The 8,735-nt window shown below is 31.9% G+C and overlaps 1 non-coding gene across 1 annotated transcript; it reads left to right on the top strand.

The window, feature by feature from the left end:
* The first annotated feature begins 3,647 nt into the window (after window positions 1-3,647).
* On the top strand, window positions 3,648-3,737 carry Trnay-gua (transfer RNA tyrosine (anticodon GUA)). The gene is given in 2 exon segments: window positions 3,648-3,684; window positions 3,702-3,737. It is a non-coding gene; the product is annotated as a tRNA-Tyr (tRNA).
* The last annotated feature ends 4,998 nt before the right edge of the window (window positions 3,738-8,735 follow it).

Below are 8,735 nucleotides of genomic sequence, written 5' to 3'. Positions count from 1 at the left end.
CTATATGAGCTGATTTCTTCCTTTCTCACCATCCCTCATTAACTACCTAGCGTAAACTAGTAACAAAAGCGGATACACCCTAGCATATCTAAAAAGTATATGTATTAAAAAAAAACACATAGTCAAATTCAATGTCTATTAATACAGTCCAAAAATGCCTACCAAATCATATAAAACTTGTCTGTAACACCATATATTTTTTTCCAGAAAATTCTATTTTGCAAATCAGAACGCGCGAGACAATTTAAACTTTTCCACAAATAAAATGAGAAACAACTGAACGGCGCAATCAGCAGATCCGACCCCGGGGTCTAGGTTTGTTACCCGAACCCCGAATTAAATCCATCCAAGGAAATTGTGACAAACGCCATTCGTCATGCGGCCCCTCATTTGCATGAGAAAAACTGTTGAAGAACAACTATTTATCAAAATGGCGACGCTTCCGGACGCCATGACAGGCGCGACAGATTTCCGGCGGCATCTTTCGGTGAACGCGCCACATCCGATTTTTAATCTATGGCATGAATCTGGAAGCGGCATTAGCATTGTAGCGAATTTACTATTATCCCGTGGCAACACCGTTGCCTAGTTACGACGTTGAGAAGAAATAACAAGCCCGTCATTCGAGACCGAATTGCCTCTTGTAAATATACTTCTTATGTATCGTAAATACTTCATCATCATTGCCTTGCCTTTATCCCATTATTTGGGGTCGGCGCAGTATGTCATTCTCTTCCACTGCTCTCTATCAGTCGTCATATCTAAACATACTCTTCTTTTATTCATATCATCTTTCACACAATCCATCCATCTTTTCTTAGGGCGTCCCCTCCCTTTACATCCATGTATCGTAAATACTTCTACAATATAAATAAGTAAATAGCCACCACTAGACTCATCACTTCACCTCCTCCTTTCCTGCTGCTGCTAGAATACAAGGAACACACAATATGCATAATTAATAAATGCCTAATTCTTAGCAAATATTTGCTAAGATGTCTTTGATTGTCTCTGGAGTGGGCAATTGGACATATGTCCAATTGCCCACTCCAGAGACACTGGACACCACTGCACGGTTGTGGAATCGTTGCAACTTTTTTTATGATGAATGGGTTTGCGATTGGTCTTACCTCATCTTATGGGAAATGATGGAGAGACGTAGGAGCGGGCTAACCGAGAGAAATCCATTCATCACAGACTTAATGAATGGTTAAATTTCTGATGAATATTCGAAATAAATAAAAAATGTAACAATCATATTAAGTTAATCAAATTACTGCCGACATTGTGGTCAACGCAACATTTGACATAATCACACCTGACTATATATATTTGAAACCAACATGTCAGGGTTCAAACCTACTGTCCTTTCTCAGATTAATGTGATGTATTTTTGTTGCTATAATCACTGGGGTGATACACTCAGAACCTTTTTTTTTAACATTAAGTCGTATACAGTTAAATCGGAAAACAAATGGTATTTGACAATTAAATACATGAAAAGATATCATATAAAATAATGACTACAGATATAAATAACCACAGATAATATATTTCTAATATTTGCACAGATACTCATTTATTTTAAAAATGTAAAGCTCAAATTTAGTTACGTTTTTTTAATGTTTTATTAAAAATAAAAAATTATTCCATTCATTTCTAGATCCTCTGCATCCTTGTACACGATCTGTGATTGAGGAGTGATCTCTATTTAGATAATTTAGTGGCACCGCTCATGATGAAATATTCGTGGTATTTTGTACGGGGATGCTGATTGCGAACGATATCGTTATCTTGATGGCCGCCATTTTGTTTGCTGCCTCGTCGCCATTTTGTCGACTCGTTGCGTTTCGTTGATTCATTCGTAAAGATTTATAGATTAGGATTATTAGGTTTTCGGTTTTGTAGCTAAGTGAGGAACAGCCTGTAATAGAAAAAGAAATAATCTTTATTCAAATAAACTTAATATAAGCATTTTCATAGTTCTTGTGATGAGTCTGCGTTCCGAATAAGTGGTAGAAAAGAATGTGATTATTCAAAGGTATTATATATTAAGTTTATTTAAATAAAAATATTTCTATTTCTATTTCACATTGTTTTTTATTCTACCACTCACTCGGCAAGTCATCACAAGAAGAACGATGAAGAAATTTGCGTGATGCTCTTTTAAATACATATATGTTGTTCAGCTTTACACATTTAGGATTTAGTGTGAATACAAATTGTCAACTAGCCAGATAGGTAAAAGTAAATAAATATAATATCTACTTGAATAACAAATTATGTACATCAGTTATCAGAGCCAATCATTCGCCACAAGCAGCAGCCGGTCTATCTTATTATGAATACACGAGTAGCTCTTAACACGGATAAATTCGTTATCAACTCTCTCGACTTGTATTGATAATAAATGTATTAATAACATTGTATGAATATTCAAGCAATCAATCTAATCATTATTGATGATAATGGAATCGTGTACCCGCCTGCGCCAACGGTTTACGGTAGCGGGGCACCAGTGGAGGATGATAGGATGAACATGAGGTCAGGTCAGTTAGCCCATCGTGATAAATTCATCAAGAATTTATCACGATGGTTTCCAGGGGGAACCGCGTGGAGGTCGATCTGACATACTACATTTTTAGCAATATGATCATCAGTCCACATTACTAACAATCCCATTTCCCGCCTTCTCTTCTAGTTTTTTTTTTAAGGATGATAAAGGAATGGTTCTCGTTTCTCCCTGATGCGCTAATGGTTTACGCTGGCGGGGCACCAGTGGAGGATGATAGGATGAACATGAAGTCAGGTCAGTTAGCACATCGTGATAAATTCATCAAGAATTTATCACGATGGTTTCCAGGGGGACCGCGTGGAGGTCAACCTGACATGGTACATTTTTAGCAATATGATCATCAGTCCACATTACTAACAATCCCTTTTCTACCCTTCTCTTTCAGTTACTACCCGCAAACTTACGTATGTCGTAGGTAAACGTCTAACATAAATTATTATATAACTAGCGACCCACCCCGGCTGGGGGGAAGAGGATTGTGAGCAATGGGAACTAGTAACTCCCATTGCTAGCAATGTACCATGTTAGGTCGACCTCCACGCGGTTCTCCCTGGAAACTATCGTGATGAATACTTAGTGAATTTGTCACGATGGACTAACTGACCTGACCTTATAATAATAATAATATCTTTATTGTCTAATATTTCCTCCACGCGGTTCCCCCTGGAAACCATCGCGATAAATTCTACTATTATAATATAATAATTCGATACAGGCGTAGCCTAGTGTGGGGTCATAGTTACAATGTTACTTAAGTTAAGTTTTATGAAATAAATATTATTCTATTCTATTCTAAATTCTTGGTGAATTTGTCACGATGGCCTGATCTCATGCTCATCTTATCATCCTCCACTGATGCCCCGCCAGTGTAAACCGTTGGTGCAGGCAAATGAACCATTCCATTATCATTTATAAAAAAACCAACCTTAATATAGTCCTTCCGTAACAATATGAATAAACATATTTTGATTGGATTTGTTATACAAGGTCAGCAAGTTTATTAAATCACTCGTCTTATCTGGGTCAATAGGTATCAGATAAAGTGTCTCGTAATTTGGACTACTGTACCACACCTTCGATAGCTCAGTTGGTAGAGCGGTGGACTGTAGTTGGTAAAATAATAGGCATCCATAGGTCGCTGGTTCAAATCCGGCTCGAAGGATTTTTTTTGTTTATGGTTGATATTTTATAATAGAATTATGTAACTTTATGTTTCTTTCAAATTGCGTAACATTTACGCAAGTATTTAAACATATTATAATTTATTTATAATAATCAAGTTACACTATATTTATTATTAATTAATTTCAATAACATTATAGTCCAAAAGATTAAAACAAAACAAAAATTTACGATAAAGATTTAGACTATATTATATATAAATACATTGGCAAACAAGATCAGGAAATAAAAAAATAAACATAAAAAAATAATCTCATATAATAATATTAATCATCTTATTTTAGAAAACTAAAGATAAATTTCACGCGGACGAAGTCACAGGTACAGCTAGTTTTTAAGTATTCTATATATATAAACAAAATTGGAGTGTCTGTTTGTAATATTTAAATAACAGTTTTTACTACATGCATATAAATGTAAATACGGTACATCCACCAAAATAACATTTTTTTATAATTTTTGTCTGTCTGTCTGTTTGTTCCGGCTTATCTCTGAAATGGCTGGACCGATTTTGGTGGGACTTTTATTGGCAGGTAGCTGATGTTATAAGGAGTAACTTAGGCTACTTTTATTTTAGAAAAATTAAGTTAAATTCTACGCGTACGAAGTCGCGTGTACAGATAGCATAGAATAGAATTCCAATCATTAAAATTAATTCGCAACACAGATTACGATAAAAAGATTGCAAATTCAAATTCGACAACGAAATTCTTAATTTAATTATGTGCATTCAGAATTAGGGTTGACAACCACACTTTATAATAACGTATCCTACTTTATTTTCAGTAATTACACTTCATACTTTTAGATAAAGTATACAAAAATAATTTATTTTCAACCTTTACTGTGATGCGTAAAACAAAATACTCATTATGGGCACGATTTATAATTACTGAACGAAATGTTAGATGTCAATTGTGAGTTGTGACATTTGTCACAGCTCTAATGTTAAAAGCACATAAAAAAACAATAATGCAAAAATACTTTTTTTTTTGCTAATACTTTATTTTTTTAATCAAAAAAAGTTGGCAACCCTATTCAGACCGGATGAAACTTTTAAAAAATACCACAATCAAATTAGACCCTGAATTCAATTCGTTTCCACGCTCCCGAACGCACCTTAACCCTAAACCGCAATGGCATTTCTGAAGCGAAGCGTGTTGAATCGATTACAGAAAGAGACCCTTGTAGTCAACGTCTTGTATCGAGTCAGAATCAATTTGTAAAAAAAAATCGGTGACAATGCGAACGGTTAATGAAGACTTTTGGAGTTGCTACAATAGAGACTTTTTTTCTATACAACTACTTCTTAAGAATTTTTTAATTAATTGATTAGGTTCATAGGATTAAAAATTAGTAACAAAAAATACTAATACTGCGAAGATACTATATAAGTTGTTTTGGGCCTCAAAACAACTTATATAGTACAACATACATATGAGTAAAATTCAATTACATATACTATATATCTTTATTTTATTAATAAATTTATTCTTTTGTAATTTATATTAAAACCAAAACAAGGAAACAATTTAGAACAATTTTTTTTTTATTCATTAAAGGACTTTCTATTTGATACAGTTTACTCCCTATGCGATACTAATTTTGTCAAAAAATATAATTACATTTCATTTTGTGATAAAAATTAACTAATTATGTATTTAAGATATCTCTACAGTTGACCGAGAAAGGATTCAACAGAATGAAACAAAAAGGGGCAAAAAAATATATTCTGAATATTGTCATTAATCTAACGAATCAAAATAGTCATCAGTTTAGAATTGAATCTACGACACCATGAAATTGTACCCACCCACATAGATTAATGACTCCTCCCGTCTCCCGACAATGGGCTGAGCCGTTTTTATACGGATCCCGTTTCGATTTAACAGCAATTAAAAAGTTCTACAAAGGGTTAACTTCATTTGGGCATAATTGGTCCGATTCGAATGGAAAGCGATTTAAACGCATCTCGATTCGATTATTATTCGATTTCAATTTGATAAACTTATCACTTGATTAAATTTTCAAATTTGGAGCACAGTATAACATTTTCAAATTTAGAATCCTTTATTCTAAAATAAAATATATTGTAATTATTTAAAACAGGCAACTTTTTAATTCTTCTTGTAATAATTTCACTTTGACAAACTTATCACTTGATTAAATTTTCAAATTTGGAACACAGTATAACATTTTCAAATTTAGAAGCTTTATTCTAAAATAAAATATATTGTAATTATTTAAAAAAGCAACTTTCTCATTCTACTTATGATGATTTCACTTTGATAAACTTATCACTTGATTAAATTTTCAAATTTGGAACACAGTATAACATTTTCAAATTTAGAATCCTTTATTCTAAAATAAAATATATTGTAATTATTTAAAAAAAGCAACTTTCTCATTCTTCTTATCATGATTTCACTTTGATAAACTTATCACTTGATTAATATTTCAAATTTGGAACACAGTATAACATTTTCAAATTTAGAATCCTTTATTCTAAAATAAAATATATTGTAATTATTTAAAAAAACAACTTTCTCATTCTTCTTATCATGATTTCACTTTGATAAACTTATCACTTGATTAAATTTTCAAATTTGGAACACAGTATAACATTTTCAAATTTCGAATCCCTTATTCTAAAATAAAATATATTGTAATTATTTTAAAAAAGCAACTTTCTCATTCTTCTTATCATGATTTCACTTTGATAAACTTATCACTTGATTAAATTTTCAAATTTGGAACACAGTATAACATTTTCAAATTTCGAATCCCTTATTCTAAAATAAAATATATTGTAATTATTTATAAGAGCAACACGCGAGTTTCTTCCTTATACTTCTTGTAATGAGACTGCTTTCCGAATGAGCGGTAGATTGAAAATGTAATAACCTTTTCAAAGTTATCACATTTTACATATTACTCAATATAATTTATTTAAATAAATTATTTCTATTTATATTCTATTCTAAATTTGAAAATGTAATACTGTAGAAGAAAGGTTTTATTTTTCATATTTGGGATGTCTTTTTTTTTCAGGGTTTTAGGCTATTGTCAGGGTCTAAGACCTGTAGCACTGCGACCTACATAGAGCTATTGTGCTAGTCATTTTTCAGAGTGCGCTACCTAGACCCTTAAGGGACAAGAATTGAAGGATATTCTTAGGAGAGATAGTTTTTATTCAGGATAAAGTGTAAACTTTCCAAAGGAGATATTTTTACATTTGTAACGTACTAGCTGTGCCCACAATTTCACCCGGATGAAATTTATATCCTATGTGTTTATCTAATGTATAAGCTATATTACTATAAAATTTCATCAAATCCGTTCAGTCGTAATTTTTGCGTCAAGAAGTTACAAACATCCATCCATATTCACAAACTTTCGCCTTATAATATTATAAGACGTGTTTATCTGATGTATAAGCTATATTACAGTAAAGTTTCATTAAAATCCGTTCAGTAGTTTTTGAGTGAGAGTAACAAACATACATTCATCCAACTATCCATCCATAATCACAATAAAGGTATGCAATAAAAATTAAATAAAATATCTCTTAACAAAATATGCAATTATTACTTTGTATGATATAAAATATTGCAATTTAACCCCCTCGCTGCTCGTGGACGAACGAATCCCGTTAATTAATGGTAACTTAACCCTTTGTCTGTGACGCTGAATAAATCACAGCTATGGTGCTCAAAGTTTTAGAAATATTTAAAAATAATATTAATTAGGTGCCTATCACATATTTTTTTTTATTCTATCGAATTTTTTTCTAGTTTTATAAATACTGTTATATTTTTTTGATCGCAGATAACTGTTTTTTTATGTAATCATAAGTAGGACTTTTTTGTTGTAAGCACCTCGTAAAATGTATGTTTTGACCTAAATTAAACGCTGATATATACACATAAATCTATATTAAATATTTTTATTGGCATTATATAAAATATTAAAAATGGTTTTGATATAATCTCAACTAATAAAAATTAATATTAATTCAATAATTATTTTTTTATAAGTATGTTTGTTTTTAATGGGTCAGCTGAAACATTGAACTGACTTTGACATTGAAAATTATTCAAATTTAATTTTGTTTTACACATTAAAAACTATATTAAAGGAAAATTACATATGCTATATTTACTCCACCGACTTCGAGAGTTTGAAATTGAATTGAATAAAAAAAACGAAATATCAAACTTTGAGAACCACCGTCCCTAACCCCATCATGACTGGCACTGATTCATCTTAACCCGTCACCCGCTGATGGATCAAGATATTAATACCGAAAGCGTGGCAAATGTGACCAAACGTTAACCCTTTCTATGCATATTTAATTTCAACGCTCGAGTCTTCTTGACTGATGGGCGTGACTCGGTCTGTAAGACTGATCACAGAGTAATGAAGGGATTAGCGATTGTGCAGCAATTTCGTACCAATTGTTGCTAACATCTAATTGGAATTTGAAAGTTTAAGGTTGAGAAGCAAGGGCTGTAAAGGTGTGGTAACACTGATCTGTCACAATCTGGGCTCGAACTTTGAAAGTTATATTTTTGAAGTAGATGGTCGTTGATGAATAAAGTTATAACAGATAATTCAAAATTCAAAATATCTTTATTCATGTAGGTCTATGACAGACTGTTGTGATATATCAAATCTACCGTCAGTTCGGAATGATTTCGAGATGAGAAGAACTGACAAGAAACTCAGCTCGTATTTTTTTTTAGTGTTGTACATTATACAGTTTCATTTAAACTAAAATTTGGGAGAATAGAGTGATAACCAGCATATGCTATTAAAAAAAAATCTAATCAGTGATCGCAACCTGAACAGACCAGTCCCCACAATAAGTTTAATATGTAATTAAGAATAATAGTGGTCGAGTAGTGGTCGAAGTGCGACTATAATAATTTTGTATAACTTTTTATCATTTTTTTTTATTGTTCTTTGTTTGTCTGTG

The sequence above is a fragment of the Achroia grisella genome, unplaced genomic scaffold (assembly GCF_030625045.1).
Source record: "Achroia grisella isolate CSIRO2021 unplaced genomic scaffold, CSIRO_AGI_Agris_v1 utg2167, whole genome shotgun sequence".
NCBI lineage: Eukaryota > Metazoa > Arthropoda > Insecta > Lepidoptera > Pyralidae > Achroia > Achroia grisella.
This window is presented reverse-complemented; position numbering and strand designations above follow the sequence as displayed.